Raw genomic sequence first — 17,911 nt, forward strand, 5'->3', positions numbered from 1 at the left:
AGATCAAAAAACACCAGGCCAAGCAGATTTCATAAAGCAGAAAATAAAATGGAAGATGTAAAGTAGAAAGCAGCTCTATCAGTCTAAGAAACTCACAAACAAAAAAGAGATTTACTTTCCTTGCATAAAGGGAGTAAACAGCAGTGCTCCTAGGTTTTGGGGCCCTGAGTTTTGTCAGAAATGTCAAAACCATAGATATTCTCTATACTTTTAGGTATCATTTAAGTATCACTCAAGAAACAAATTAACCAATAAAAAGCACATGTGAAATGTGCAGCCTTGCTATTTTAAGTGTCAAACAGCCACCTAGGACATAAACACCAAGCCAAGCAGAAGTCTTAAAAAGAAAACAAAATGTATCAGGTGGAACAGCAGTTTAAGCAACTTACAGATTACTTAAAACAGAAGACAGAGTGGAACAGGTAAAACAGAAGGATTAGAACAAAAACAACAGGCCAATCTGATTTCTTAAAGCAGAAAACAGAATGGAACAAGTGAAACAGAAATCACAGCACAAAAACACCAGGCCAAGCAGATTTCTTAAAGCAAAAGCATAAAAAAAATGGAAGAGATAAAAGAGAAAGCAGTTCTATCAGTTGAAGCAACTCACAGACAAAAAAGAGATTTACTTTCCTTACACAGCAGGGAGTGATAAACAGTGCTTGTAATTTTGGAGCCTTGAGTTTTATCAGAAATATCAAAGCCACAGATATCCTCTGTGTATTTAAGTATCATTTAAGACCACTCAAGAAATAAATTAACCAGTGCAAAACATTTGTGAAATGTACAGCTTGGGATGTTTAAGTGACTAACTACACATAAAGCATAAACATCAAGCCAAGCAGATTTCTTAAAAAGAAAACAAAAAGGAACAGGTGAAACAAAAAGCAAATCACAGAAAAAAAAGAGATTTACTTTCCTCACACAACAGGGAGTCACCAACAGTGCTTCCATTTTTTCAGGCCTTGAGGCAGATATACTGTGTATTTAAGTATCAGTCAAGAAACAAATTTATCAATGAAAAAACATATGAAATGTGTACAGTCTTGGTAGTCTCTGTCTATGCCACACAGAAATAAAAATACCAGGCCTAGTAGATTTCTTAAAACAGAAAAAAATGGAACAGGTAAAACAGAAAGCAGCTCTATCTGTTTAAGGATCTCACAAACAAAAAATAGATTTACTTTCCTCACCCAGTATGAAGTCACCAACAGGTCTTGTACTTTTTGTAGGACTTGAGTCTTATCAGAAAAGAAAAGCCACAGATATTGTCTGGTGCTCACAAATATGGAAGAGTGCTGCACCCCCCCCCCCAGTGTTATGTCTTCACTAGTAAGATCAGATCACAAAACAATCTCCTTTAAAATAAAGGTAAAACTAGTCACCCTACCTAACCTCAACAACTTTAAGAACTTCTCTAAGGCAAATTACCCCCTACTAAGGTATGCCATACCTAGTTTCCAAGCTCCACCAAATCCAGAGAACACAAGAAACCTATGCAGAGGCATAAGCAAAAGCCCAGTATGATCATATAAGCAACTGTATAAAAATGGCAGTACCAGACAGAAATAAACTAAGGCAAATGGCAAAAACATGCCATCCTAGTGGTCCCTTAATATTAATAGGTTGTACAACAAAAGAAATAGAGAAGCATCCCTCAATAGTCTAACTAAGCAAATTAGGGAACTAGCCAAGTCACTGAAAGCAAACTTTGAGGTAAAAAGAGCCTCCAAAGTTAAGGATAACCATAAGGCATTTCAGTTATGTCCCCAATCTTAAGGGGAACACACAACAATGCTTAGAATTAGTTGTAGATGGCATCACATATACTCAGTTGTAAGACATAGTAAATCTGCTGGCCGACAAATTCAGCTCAAATTTTACCTCCCATCATCCCTGTTCTCCCTCAAAAAATACTCTCCACCACTCCATTGTCAGTCATCACCCAGGAACAGGCTGCCTCTACTGTCTCAAAGAAAACAAAAACAAGGAAACAGTTTCTCCAAAAAGACCATTCAAGATTTTCTTTAATTATTCTAGTACCTTGGACATTCACCTTCTAGGAATAAAATTCAAGTACAAGAAAATTCAAATTTATACATGCAGTGCTCATCAAATAATTAATCGATTAAGAAAAAATATCCCAACTTTCTAGACCAATTAACCATTCTTATAAAGTTATTACATACAAACCAAACAGTGAATGAATTATTAAATAAATACATTTGCACATAAATATATATAAATGCATAAATATGTTTATATGGTCAAATTGGCATCCAATTTCATTCCCCTAGGGTGTAATGTTCTATAATTTAATATAATTTTATATTTTAACTTGTTTAATTCCTCCCTAAAATTTCTCCACTTACTGGGGCCAGGCTAAAACACTAAAAAAATAGACTGTCTACAGACCCTCCATGTGTTGATGGCCATAGATGAGGGTAAAATGGTACATACCACCTAACTCAAACTAGAAAAGGCATTTGACACAATTCCCCACTCAGGTATTATAAATAAACTCACAAGACTGGGCATACATTCCTATGTCACCAGATGGATAGTCAACTGGCTCACAGACAAGAAGCATGTGGTTAAAGCTGGTGAATCCAGACCCAGCAAGAGGCCAATTATTAGTGGCGCGTCACAGGGCTCAGTACTGAGACCACTCCTGTTTAGAGTATACTTCTCTGAAGTCAAGACAAATGTGGAAGGCTTCTGGATGACAAAGTTTGCCAATGACTGCAAGCTGAGGACAATCTTTTAATCAGCCCCCAATGATGTAGATATCCTTCAGGAGGATCTAGATCAGACAAATGATTGGTGCCAGAACCATAGCCTAAAACTAAATGCAAGTAATGCATTCTCATATCCTTCAGAAAGTCAAATACCCCTTCCAATTATACCATCCATAGCACACCTCTTAGGGTAGACTTAGAGGTGAGAAGTATAGGTGCACAGATAGATAGCAGACTGAACATTGATAGCCATGTGTCTACAGTGATGAGTAAATACTTTTATGTGGCACAGCTTATAAGTAAAGATATGCCATCCAGATCTAAGGGAATTATAGTCTGCTCTATTCAGCCCTCATTAGACCAGTGAAGTACAGAGCCATTTGACATGTACTTGACTAGGCACTTAAAGCATCTGGAGTGATATCAGAGGTTCCTCACAAAGAAAATACCTGGTGTAAACAACATGAACTATGCAGATAGATTATCCCTTTACTCTGTCTCCTACTGACTATTAAGGGGTGACCTATACCTAACCTACAAGGCATTCACAAATTCAGACCTGATGGAGCTGCTACAAACTCACAAGTAAAACAGCACAAGAGTCACTTGATCTAGGGATCAGACCATAGTCAGCGACTCAAACAAAATATTTTGGAGGGACAGATATGTGCCTCAGAGATTGCCCCTTCTTTCGAACAGGCTTCATATTAACATTAAGCAGATCCCTTTTCTGGTCCTCTTCAAACACAATTGTGATCAATGGATGAGGAATCACAAATTCACACCTGAGGTAGTGCCTATGTCACTTATGGGCAGGTGCAATCTGTAAGATACTCAATGCAGAGGCACAAGTCAATGCCATCCTCTTGCCCTTATGGGGCATTTATTGGGTAAAATAAGTTTATATTAGCTAGGCTTGTAAGAACCCTTAAACTGTTAGCCTAGTAATTGCTTATGAACCCATGAATCTATAAATGAACAAATAAAAAACATGTGAAATGTGCTGCCTGGGTAATTTAAGTGTGCATTCCCATATAGATCAAAAACACCAGGCCAAGCAGATTTCATAAAGCAGAAAATAAAATGGAAGACATAAAGCAGAAAGTAGGTCTATCAGTCTAAGAAACTCACAGACAAAAAAGAGGTTTACTTTCCTCACACAGCAGAGAGTGATAAACAGTGCTTGTAATTTTTGGAGCTTTGAGTTTTAACAGAAATGTCAAAGCCACAGATATTCTCTATGTATTTAAGTATGATTTAAGTATCACTCAAGAAATAATTTAACCAATGAAAAATATTTGTGAAATGTACAGCTTGGGAAGTTTAAGTGTCTAACTACCACATATAGATATAGCATAAACACCAAGCAAAGCAGTTTTCTTAAAAAGAAAACAAAAAGGAACAGGTGAAAGAGAAAGCAACTCACAGACAAGGAAGAAAATTACTTTCCTCACACAGCAGGGGGTCACCAACAGAGCTTCCATTCTTTCTGGATTTGAGGCTTATCAGAAAGGAGAAAAACATAGATATTCTATGTGTATTTAAGTATCATTCAAGAAACAAATTTAACAATCAAAAACATGTGAAATGTGTACAGTTTGGATAGTTTGTGTCAATGCCACATGCAAAAAAAAAAACACCAGGCCAAGTAGATTTCTTAAAACAGAAAACAAAATGGAGCAGTTAAAAAAGAAAGCAGCTCTATCAGTTTTTCCAATTCACAAACAAAAATAGATTTACTTTCCTCACCCAGTAGGGAGTCACCAACAGTTCTTGTATTTTTTTGAAGGACACGAGTCTTATCAGAAAAGGAAAAGCCACAGATATTGTCTTTGTATTTAATTATCACTCAGGAAACAAATTAATCAGTGAAAAAAAAAACACGTGAAATCTACAGCCTCTATCAGGCACATAGAACAAAAAACACCAGTTTGTGCAGATTTCTAAACAAAAAACAAAGTGTAACTCATAAAACAAAACACAACTCTCTCAGTTTAAGCAAATCACAGACAAAAAAAAGAGATTTTCTTTCTTTACCCAGCATGAAATCACCAATGATTGTATTTTTTACAGGCATTGAGTCTTATCAGAAAAGGCAACGTCATACATTTTCTCTTTGCATTTAAGTATCACCCAAGAAACAAATTAACCAATGGAAAAAAAAAACATGAGAAATGTATGCAGCCTGAGTCATTTAAGTGTCTATCTATCTGCCACATAAACAAAAACACCAAGCCAAGCAGATGTCTTAAAACAGAAAATAAAATGGAACAGGCAAAAAAGAAAGCAGCCCTATCAGTTTAAACAACTTTTACACAAAAAAAGATATTTACTTTCCTCACCCAGCAAAGAGTCACCAACATGCTTGCAGTTGTTGTAGGGTTTGAGTCTTATCAGAAAAGGCAAAGCCACAGATATTCTATGTGTATTTAAGGATCACTCAAAAAACAAATTAACCAATGAAAAAATATATGAAATGTGCAGAATGGGTAATTTAAGTCTTTGTCTGCTTCATTTATTTATTTATTTGACATTTGTTAATTGGGTTGGTCCTGCTAAGCTGTATGGTCCTTTTTCAGTGGAGACCCAAGGAGAAACGCTTCAGTTGACAGAAATAATGACATTCTATGATGAAATGTTATACATAGATCAAAAAATAAAAGTTTTTAACAATAGTATACAATATTAAGAATATGAACACATATGAACAGCTAGTAATATATTGAATTTATGTACCTGAACAAAAAAGACAAGAATTACAAAGAAATATAGGTTTTGATGATGTGTGTGAATGAGAGGGAGGATAGAGGAATGGTGAGGATGCAAGGAGTAGAGCTGGTGAAGGTGGATGAGATTAAATACTTGGGATCAATAGTTCAGAGTAATGGTGAGTGTAGAAGAGAGGTGAAGAAGAGAGTACAGGCAGGATGGAGTGGGTGGAGAAGAGTGTCAGAAGTGATTTGTGACAGACGAGTACCAGTAAGAGTGAAAGGAAAGGTCTACAAGAGGGTAGTGAGACCAGCTATGTTATATGGGTTGGAGACAGTGGCATTGACAAAAAGGCAGGAGTTAGAGCTGGATGTGGCAGAGTTAAAGATGTTAAGATTTGCACTGGGTGTGACAAGGGTGGACAGGATCAGGAATAAGTATATTAGAGGGTCAGCCCAGGTTGGAAGGTTTGGAGACAAAGCCAGAGAGGCAAGATTACTTTGGTTTGGACATGTGCTGAGGAGGGATGCTAAGCATATTGGGAAAAAGTTGCTAAGGATGAAGCTACCAGGTAGCAGGAAAAGAGGATGTCCTAAGGTAAGATTTATTGATGTGGTGAGAGAGGACATGCAGGTGGTTGGTGTGACAGAGCAAGACGCAGAGGACAGGAAGAAATGGAAACAGATGATCCACTGTGGTGACCCCTAGCGGGAACAGCTGAAAGAAGATGATGATGATCAGTGATGAAAAGCAAACGTACCTAGGGTATACAGCATGGTAGGACAGAGTGGAAGTAAAGGTTGCAAACTTTTTCTTTTTGTTGTTTAAAAAGAGATAACTTGCACAACGAGAGAGCAGATTCAGCAAGGATGTTATTTACAAGTTAGCTTAGGTGAGAGTAAGAGGGTTACATGCAAACAGTGAAAGTGGAGATGGACGTTAAGAGGGAGTAATGCAAGGGCTGGATCTTGAGTTCAGGAAGTAGTTTTTGACTTTAGTTTTGAAGAGGCTGGTACTTTGAATACTGCAGATGTCAGGGGAAACCTATTCCAGGAATAGGACACTGAGTTTCTATATAGCAGTTTGCCAATATTTTTGTTTGGTTTATAAATGTCTAGTAGGTTCTGGTTAGAGCTATGAAGTGAACTAGCTGGGGTATAAGGGGATACAATGGATGAGAGAGGGACCGGTTGAAGGTTTATTTAGCAGTGAGTGTGTGAGTTAGAGCTGGGATAGAAGGAGGAGCTGGGGGAATTCAAGCCACTGAAGTTTGTTCAGGGCATGGTAGTGATGAGATATGTATGGTTGGTCACATGCAAATCTGACTGTTGTTATATGTTTGTTTGAATTTGGTAAATAGGGATGACTGAAGGTGGATCAGGATAGGAGAGGCATAGAGAAAGCATGGAAGGAGAAAGGCTTATGCAAGAGTGTATTCTGGAGTTGGGAGCTAGAAATTTCTTATTTCTATAGAGCAGACCCAATTTCTGTTTTTTAATGGATTGTTATATATGGATGTCAAATTTAAGCTGGTCGTCAATTATAATATCAAGAAGATTGGTGTATGGCCCAGCTTTGATAAGAGTGTTGTCTTGAGAGGAGATGGTAAAAGTGGATTTGTGGTGGGAGAGAGATTTAGGAAGGAATAGTAGGAGCTTAGTCTTTTTGGGACTGAGTATGAGTTGGTGGTCAGTGAGCCACTTTTCCACCTATGAGAGAGTATGTTGGGTGAGAGATAAAAGGCTGGTGATGTTATCAGAGATAGAGCTGACAGTAGAGTCATTAGCATATTGCATGAGGGAGGAGGTGGCGCAGGATGAGTAGAGTTTGTTAGTTAAGATGTTGAACAGGAGAGGTCTAAAAATTGAGCCCTGAGGGATGCCAGTTTGGACACATAGGAAGGGAGATCAAGAGGACTGCCATCATACAGACTGGAGTCTATTAGAGAGATGGCTTGAAAACCACTAGATAGTAGATGGAGAGAGATTAAGACCAGTTAGTTTATCAATAAGCTTGGGATGAGACGCAGTATCAAAAGCTTTAGCGAAGTCGAGGAAGAGAGAAGATACAAGAAGATTTTTGTCCCTGGTTTCAGCAACAGTGTGGGTAAAAGATAGGAGTGCAGTGGCAGTGCTATGATTAGGCCTGAAGCCATGTTGAGAATGGGGTTAGAAGATTCTTCATGAGTAAGTATTTAAGGAGCTTGTTATATATACATTTTTCTAATATTTTGGAGAAAGACAGAGAATGGCAATGGATCTATATTTAGATGGATCTGTGTAGTTACCTCCTTTGTGAAGTGGGATGGTATAGAAAGATTTCCAGATATCGGGGCAGAGGCTTCTTGGATAGATCTGTTAACTAGGATAGAGACAGGGTAGGCAACAGAATGGGCTGCAAGTCTGAAAAAGAGGGGAGGGAGGCTGTCAGTAGAGGGAGAGCAGGATTTTAGTTTGAGTAGAAGGGATTTTATGTAAGCAGTGGAGACAGTGTTAAGAGAGAAAGGGATAGAGTTACTAGTAGTGACTGAGGTATGTGAGAGAGTATTTGATTTTGGCTGTTTTTGGTTTGTTTATTAATAGACTGAATGAAGTGGGTATTAAGTAAGGAGGCAGGGTCTTGGGGAGTGCTATCAGGATAGGGATTGGGAGTGGTAAGTTCACCAGGGTATAGAATTTTATGGATTGAGTGCCAGAACTTTTTTGGATTTGACTTATGGGTGAATTTGGCATCATAAAAGTATTTTTTCTTATCCTTATTGATTTGCTTCTTTGAAATGTTTTGGAGTTATTTATATTTTTGGTGAAGGGCAGATTTTGTTTTTAGCCATAGTTTCCAATACTTGTCCCTTTCCTTCATGAGAGTGAGGGTGTCTTTAGAGAGCCAAACAGATTAGGTTGTTTTGACTCTGATTTTTCTTACAGGGGCTAAAGAGTTGAGGATGGCAAGGGAAGTGCTATTAAATTACATCACTGTGTCATTGAAGGGAATGTACTTAAGGTGGGTCCAGTTAATGGAATTGTGCCCATCATTAAAAGATTAAGCATTAAAGGAAGAGACATTATGATGTTCAGTAAAGCGGTGGAGCTTAGGGAATTGTGGGGAGTATCTTTCGACTCGAGTAGGAGGTGTTCACTTAGGGAATGAGGTAGGGTACTAGGGTTATGATACAGGGAGGGATTGGAGGTAAGTATCCAGTCTAGGGTGGAGCAGTTACTATTCCTACTATTGAAGCGAGTAGGAGTTGAGATAAGTTGATGGAAATCATGGAAGTTAATATGTTGGGTAGAAGAGGCAGTAGATAGTTATTGCCAGTCAATATTAATGTCTCCAAGTATTAAGGTTTCATAGGGGATGTGCAGTGAGATCCAGGATAGGATATATTCAAGGATGGGGATGTTGTTTCCAGGTGGTATATATATATATATATATATATATATATATATATATATATATATATATATATATATATATATATATACACATATAGTTGCAATGGTGAACTTTTTATGGGGGCTGAGGTGACAGTTTAGAAGAAGTAGTTCAGCAGGGTGGAAGTTAGGTAGAGATAAGGAAAAGGGAGATAGGCTGAGGTGTTTGGACTACATTACTGCAACTCCACCTCCTTTTTTTGCAGCTTTGTCAGTATGGACCATATTGTAGTGAGGAGGTAGTATTTTTGATTCGGAGATGTGTGGTTTTAACCAGGTTTCTGATAGCTCTAGGATATGAGGAGTATATTGAGTAATCCAGGAGTGTAGCTTTGTAACTTTAATAGATAAGCTCTGTATGTTGATTGTATAAATAGATATCTGTTTGGCTGAGTTGGTATTTGTAGTAGTTGTGATGGAAGGGCCAGGATTAGGGTGGATGTCACCATCTAGAAGTGGGGTGCTTGAGACTGGTTTTGGATTAGTACAGTAGAAGTATAGACTATAGGGTTTGTATTTAGGTTTATGGGATGTAGCTGAGAGAGTGGATATTTTCCATTTATAAAGATGAGTATAGGATGGATTAAAAAGAGAGGAGGAGATAAGGAAGGGGAAGATAGGAAATTAGGTAAGTATAGTAATAGGGTTGTAAAGATGCAGAGAGAGGACGCATTGAATGTGTGGGGGAAGAGAGGTATAACAACAGAGAAATTGATGTGATAGTTGGGGTGTAAATAATTTGTGGTTACTTTATTTAGAGGGTAAGGGAATAGAGATAGAAGTGAAGTTAGGATAGTTTGCAGATAGGGGGAGATAGGTGAAACCAATCAGCGACTAGAAGGTAGGAAGGATTTAGTGAGAGGAGGGGAGATGTGAGAAAGGAGGGGTAAGGGGTGGGTGGGGAAAGCTGGGATTGGATAACTTGGAGATGTGGAAGAGAAGGACACAGGGTGTATGAGGTATAAATGTAATGAAAGTGGGGGTAGGTGGGAATGGGGGTAGGGTAGAGGAGTGGAGTGAGCCAGAGTGGGCTGGACCAATAATGGCAGTTGCCACCAAAACACAATCACTTGAACTGGAAATGCAGGTAAGAGGCACTGCAGAGTGAGTGTGGAAGTGAGTAGTGCAAGTCAGGAAGAAAAGGGAGGTGCGGACATGAAAGCATTGGAAGCTACGGTTGAGTATTGACTTGAAACTCAGACAAGATGGTAGCTACACTAAATGGGAACTAGCTAATAACAGGTTAGTTTTAGCAGGTTAGAGAAAAATAAGCTTTCAAAAGACAGAAGCAAAGGAAAGGGTTACTAGGGGGTAACAAAGTATCTGGGGTGTCCCATTGGCATGCAGGTAGCCAATAAAGCTAACACAAATAACAGGTATAGAATCAACAGTTAAACATACTTTTTTTGTTTAGATTAAACACTGGGTTAACATGGAGGTGCACGGTCCTTGTTCCTGAAGTTGGAGAGGCTCAGTAAAGGCAGTGGTTGTCTGTGTAAAAGTAGTCTTTGGTTGTGGTAGCTAGAGAAAATGAGGGGAGATGCAGTGGTGAGTTATGAAGGGGAAATCAGTGATACAATTTACTACAAGAAAAAAGCTGATGTGTTCCAGCACAGAAGAGTTAAAGGGACATAGTAGAGGGTTGCTAAATACATAAAGAGAGATAGCAGTGTAGAGTAATTTCACTTGTAAATAACACCTTCCAGATAATCGACAAACACAAGCCCTCTGGGTCAACTTCCTGTCTGTCTGCTGTAATTGCAGTTACTAACAAAGCTGAAAATCAGTATTAGGCTGTATTACAAACAAGGGTATACCATTTCACAGAGTTAGAGTAACACATCGGACCCCACAAGGCCTTCTTCAGTTAATTCAGGTACCTGGTGGACACTCACTGATATGCTGTGTGTTACTGCATACTGACTAACATACCCTGAACCCACAGACATTGCCAACATCCTGGCAAACAGGTTCATGCAATGCCCCCACCCCCCTAAGGAGGTACTGTCCATCCCAACAGAGTGTAACCTCCCTGACATCAAATAAACAGGTGAGTGCTGCCCCCCCCACAGTGGACAACACAGCATCAATGGGACCAGACGGTGTCCCCTGTTTACAGGGCCCTTCATGACAGCGAAACCCCTCACATTATGTCACTGTTAAATATCGGGGAACTCAGGATTGTCCCCATGGAAGGGCCCAGCGATAGTGGTCCGCTCCACTGAATACTCCCAAAAAACACAGACAATATCGGCCTAAAAGGCTAACTAGCCTGTTCTGCAAAGCTATGGAGTTTTTTAAATGGGACTCATGCACATAGACAGGGGAAAACCTACAGACATTTCCTACACTTTAAAATTTTTGGGGCAGATCTTGCCTTTGGACCTGTTTGTATTCTTTAAACAGTTACCAGGTCCATCAGTTTTGGGGGCGGTTGTCCACACAGCCTCCTGGACCTTGCACAACCCTTCAACACAATACCCCCCCGGCCATTATGCATAGGCTCACCATCAATTTTGACACATATCTCACACGATGGATTGCTACCTGGATAAATAGCACCCACATGCTCAGTTTGCAGGTGCCATGTCTACAAACACCAGTTAAAATGGCATCCACAAGGCTCAGTCCTGGGACCTCTTTGTTCAGTATATATTTTTGGGTTGTACAGGCTATCACAGGAGGGATATGGCTGCCATGTTGCAGATGACTGCAAACTGGGTGCCATAATCAACTCTCCAGCTAGCACATGCATACTCAACAGGGTCTCACAGAGATGGATGACTGGTGCCAGAGCCATGGCCTACAGCTAAATGCCATTAGTTGCATAGTCACCCCCTTTGAAAAACAACATGCCCACACATTACCACATAGGTAGTAATCCATTACATACGGTAGAGTTGTTGGGTTTGGGGACACGACCTGTTAGTACCTTTGACAATCACATTGCCAAAAACAGTACTTCTAAAAGCACCTATCCCAAAGGTTTCACATGTTGATCCCGGGGGTCATTGTGCCCCTATACTCATCACAACCATGCTTGGTTACATGCCACATTTGGGATGTCCTTTCCCGACACCTGCAGCAACTGTAATGGCCACAAAAGTTACTCATCAAGCAGATGGAGGGACTTACAGGATGCCCTGCACAGTTCAGATACAGTAACTCCAGCTCTACTCAGTCACTTACCACCTACATGGATGTGTTTGTGCCTGTAGTTTAAGGCAATATCTGACCCAGAATTAATGGACATGCTCCACCTCAGGATATCCAACCCTCTTGGAGCTACACACTCCAGGGACATATACCTCAGCACAGATGTTATAGGACATGCTGGGGGACAGATTATTATCTGTAAGGCTCCACTCACTGCAGAGTGTAGTCCCAGTTTTGCATAAGCAGAGCCACACACTGACCACCTACAGGTGACATCTTGACAAGTGGATGGGTGATCGTATGCATACCCATGGGATATCTTCTGGGTCCCTGCTAGACAGAGGCACAATACACTAAATGTAAATGGGTTATCTTGTGTGACCTACTATTCACGGGCACATTGTTCTGATTTGACTGGGTTGCAGCAGCCAAACACACTCTGGCTATGCTTGAACATGCCCTAGGGCAGATAGCCTAGTATCAACCACTGAACCTATGACAATGTTCATGATGCACAATGTTTATTGCTGATACTGTTTGCAGGTTTTTATTATCTTTGCTTTCCCACTTTCTATGAACCGCTTAGGTATCTGCGGAACATATTTGATTATGACAGGGTTCCACTATATTATATACATGTCTGTTGTCATATAAGTGTGTGTACAGGGCAGATTGCTGAATAGTGAGAGGTTCCTGGGTTAACACACGCAACTGCCTGATATGTGTGGCCCACTGCTGTACTCCAACATAGCCTAAGTGTGTGAGCATGCCCAGTTCAGACTGTCAGTGTTCTGTTGCCTGACATTTGTCTCATGTATTCAAGTGTGTGAGCATGCCCAGTGTGACCTTTCTGTATGTTGCTGCCTGAGGTCATGTATGTGTACATGTCCAATATTAACATTTGCACTGTGTGTGTTGAAAGTCAGGTTCTATTCTTACTGCAGGACTCACCTTTGTGTCATAACTCGACAGGGATTATGCTGTGCCTGCAGGGTTTCCATGGAATACTTTGCATAGACTTATCAACATTCCTTCATACAGGTTAACCACTGCAATACTTTTCATGGTTTAGTGGTTCAGTGCTATGACTATAGTGCACAGTATCCTGGTTTGTGGCCATCACCACTTATATTTTCATACTGAGCAGACCAGACTGCTTAAGGGCCAGTAGAGTAACTATGAGCATGTTGGCTTTGTTCAGCTATGCCTACTTAGACCAGCTTGTCCTACATTGCTCACTGTTAACCATCATTGCTGGAAGTTGGCCAATATTACTCAATATTGACCACATTTGTACTAGTTGGTGTGTGTAATTTGGTTTACATATACTACATAGTGGTAAATGCTGTTTAGCACTGCTTTATATTGCTTAACACATGGCAGTCATGCCTCAGGCGTTGATGCAGGGCTGCCTATGTCGGATGCACATACTACACTCCCTATACATGTTTGACTGCAGGTAGTGTCAACGTAGGCATCCCTTTTACTATATGTGTGGATCAGAGAGAGGTATCATTTCCAGAGTTCCTACTGAGCCAGTGTATGTGCTATGTGTTGCCTCTTTGCCACGGTGGTATCCTTCAGAGACCCTGGGTCAGTGGTAAGTATGGCTCAGACTTCTGAATCCTTTACATACACAGTCTATGGACACCTAGTGGACTGCATGGATCATGCTATCCAAAATAACACCTGGACTCAGTACTCCAATGGCAGGGGACCTGTCTGGTGGACCACGGCCATTAATATGCTATACAACAAAAATGAGGAAGCTACTACATGATAGACCACAATCCCAGACAGGGAAGGCATCTGTGATCGGTACTAGCAGACAGCTACAATCACTCGTGTATTTATGTCAGGGCCGCTTCTAACGGACAATTGCACCAGACACATCGGACACTCACAAGGCCTTCTTCAGTTAATTCAGGTACCTGGCTGGACACTCATTGATATGCTGTGTGTTACTGCATACTGACTGAACATACCCTGAACCCACAGACATTGCCAACATCCTGGCAAACAGGTTCAATGCATATGCCCCCCCCATCCCCTATAAGGAGGTACTGTCCATCCCAACAGAGTGTAACCTCCCTGACATCACGAATAAACAGGTGAGTGCTGCCCTCCCCACAGTGGACAACATAGCATCAATGGGACCAGACAGTGTCCTGACCTGTGTTGTACACGGCCTTCATGACAGACGTAACCCTCACATTACGTCACTGTTCGATATCAGGGATACTGCAGGATTCGTACCCATGGAATGGCGTACAGCGATAGTGGTCCCGCTCCACTGAATACTGCCATAAAAAACCACAGACAATATCAGCCTATAGGGCTAACTAGCCTGTTCTGCAAAGCTATGGAGTGTATTGTAATGGGACTCATGCACATAGACATGGGAAACCTACAGACACTGGGTACTACACATTACAGCATTGTTGTGGGCAGATCTTGCCTGTTGGACCTGTTTGTATTCTTTAAACAGTTACCAGGTCCATCAGTGTTGGGACGGTTGTCCACAAAGCCTGCCTGGACCTTGCACAACCCTTCAACACAATACCCCACACGGCCATTATGCATAGGTTCACCGGCATCAATATTGACACATATCTCACACGACGGATTGCTACCTGGATCAGGGATAGCACCCACATGCTCAGTGTTGCAGGTGCCATGTCTCACTATACACCAGTTACACATGGCATCCCACAAGGCTCAGTCCTGGGACCTCTCTTGTTCAGTATATATATTTGTGTGATGTACAGGCTATCACAGGAGGGATATGGCTGCCCATGTTCGCAGATGACTGCAAACTGGGTGACATAATCAACTCTCCAGCTGGCACATGGATACTCATACAGGGTCTCACAGAGATAGGATGACTGGTGCCTGAGCCATGGCCTACGGCTACATGCCATTAGTTGCATAGTCATCCCCTTTGAGAATGACAACATGCCCACACATTACCACATAGGTAGTAATCTATTACATACGGTAGTAGTTGTTACGGGTTTGGGGACACGACCTGTTAGTACTCTCGCCTTTGACAATCACATTGCCAAAGTGGTTAGACAGTACTTCTACATAGCGCACCATATCCCACATGGTTTCACATGTTGATCACGTGTGGTCATTGTGCCCCTATACTCATCACAACCATGCTTGGTTACTATGCCACATTTGGGTTGTATCTTACCCGACACCTGCAGCAACTGTAATGGCCACAAATGTTACTCATCAAGCAGATGGAGGGGCTTACACGGATGCCCTGCACAGTTCAGATACAGTAACTCCAGCTCTACTCAGTCACTTACCACCTACATGGATGTGTTTTGTGCCTGTAGTTTAAGGCAATATCTGACCCAGAATTAATGGACATGCTCCACCTCAGGATATCCAACCCTCTTGGAGCTACACACTCCAGGGACATATACCTCAGCACAGATGTTGATAGGTCATGCTGGGGGGACAGATTATTATCTGTAAGGCTCCACTCACTGCAGAGTGTAGTCCCAGTTTTGCATAAGCAGAGCCACCCACTGACCACCTACAGGTGACATCTTGACAAGTGGATGGGTGATCGTATGCGTACCCATGGGATATCTTCTGGGTCCCTGCTAGACAGAGGCACAATACACTAAATGTAAATGGGTTATCTTGTGTGACCTATTATTCACGGGCACATTGTTCTAATTTGACTGGGTTGCAGCAGCCAAACACACTCTGGTTATGTTTGAACATGCCCTAGGGCAGATAGCCTAGTATCAACCACTGAACCTATGACAATGTTCATGATACACAATGTTTATTGCTGATACTGTTTGCAGGTTTTTATTATCCTTGCTTTCCCACTTTCTATGAACCGCTTAGGTATCTGCGGAACATATTTGATTATGACAGGGTTCCACTATATTATATACATGTCTGTTGTCATATAAGTGTGTGCACAGGGCAGATTGCTGGATAGTGAGAGGTTCCTGGGTTAACACACGCAACTGCCTGATATGTGTGGCCCACTGCTGTACTCCAACATAGCCTAAGTGTGTGAGCATGCCCAGTTCAGACTGTCAGTGTTCTGTTGCCTGACATTTGTCTCATGTATTCAAGTGTGTGAGCATGCCCAGTGTGACCTTTCTGTATGTTGCTGCCTGAGGTCATGTATGTGTACATGTCCAATATTAACATTTGCACTGTGTGTGTTGAAAGCCAGGTTCTATTCTTACTGGAGGACTCACCTTTGTGCCATAACTCGACAGGGATTATGCTGTGCCTGCAGGGTTTCCATGGAATACTTTGCATAGACTTATCAACATTTCTTCATACAGGTTAACCACTGCAATACTTGTCATGGTTTAGTGATTCAGTGCTATGACTATAGTGCACAGTATCCTGGTTTTGAGGACCATCAACACTTATATTTTCATACTGAGCAGACCAGACTGCTTAAGGGCCAGTAGAGTAACTATGAGCATGTTGGCGTTTGTTCAGCTATGTCCTACTTAGACCCAGCTTGTCCAACATTGCTCAATGTTAACCATATTGCTGGAAGTTGGCCAATATTACTCAACATTGACCACATTTGTACTAGTTGGTGTGTGTAATTTGGTTTACATATACTACATAGTGGTAAATGCTGTTTAGCACTGCTTTATATTGCTTAACACATGGCAGTCATACCTCAGGTGTTGATGCAGGGCTGCCTATGTCGGATGCACATACTACACTCCCTATACATGTTTGACTGCAGGTAGTGTCAACGTCGGCATCCCTTTTACTATATGTGTGGGTCAGAGAGAGGTATCATTTCCAGAGTTCCTACTGAGCCAGTGTATGTGCTATGTGTTGCCTCTTTGCCAAGGCCAAAGCATACTGGGCACACCTCCTTCTGCCTACTGGGGCAGGCTCAGGTTGTTCCTCCTCCGAGTCATGCTCTGCCTGTCATGGCCGTGGCAATGGTGGGGGGCTGTTTGGCCCAGGCCTATGCTGGTCCTGCTGCAGCTGTTTTCACAGGATCATATTATGTAGCATAGCACATACCATGACAATTTGGGTACATGTAGTTGGTGAGTACTGCAAGGCTCCACCAGATGTGTCCAGGCACATTACATTTTGTGTTTGTGCATGTGCCTCATTATGGTGTTCCTGTTCAGGTGTGTGTGCGCGTTTCTGATGGGTGTCATCAGCCACGGCTCCAGTGCATAGCCAGCATCCCCCACTAGGTGTCCATGTGGGATGTCCCCATTGGCAAATGGCTGGTACAGGTGTGTCAGATGCCAGATATGGGAATCATGGTAGCTTTCAGGGCAGCCAGCACACGCATTCAGTATTATGCCCTGGGCATCACACACGACCTGGCAGTTGATGGAGGGGAAGCCCTTGCGGTTGAAGTAGACCCTACCCCGCTCACTGGCTGGTGCTTTGATGCATATGTGCATGCAGTCTATTGCACCCACTACCTCAGGGTATTCCGCTATTTGCTGGAAGAGCATATTGCTGGCCAATACCTTACAGGAATTGGGAAATATACATGATCAGCGACATGTGCTGACATGGCATCCAAGAACTGGTGCAGTACCCTGGATGCTGATGCCTGTGATATCCCATCATATCACCAGTTGGTCTCTGGATAGTACCTGTTGCTAATATTCTTAGGCCAACACATACCTTAGTTTCCACTGGGATGGGTTCCCCTCTGTTGGTTCTGTGTGTGAGGCGTGGTCTGCACAGCTCAACAATTTGCTGCAAGAGGTCTCTGTCCACTCTATAGCACTCCACTATCTCCAGCTCAAATGTAGCCTCTGGTAGGTTACCCTGGGCCTGTACACTCTTCTCCGTCTCCTCACTGTGGGTTGTCCAGCAGCTTTGCATCATCAC

Source organism: Protopterus annectens, chromosome 1.part1, assembly GCF_019279795.1.
Source record: "Protopterus annectens isolate FY-2018-M chromosome 1.part1, PAN1.0, whole genome shotgun sequence".
Taxonomy (NCBI): Eukaryota; Metazoa; Chordata; order Ceratodontiformes; family Protopteridae; genus Protopterus; species Protopterus annectens.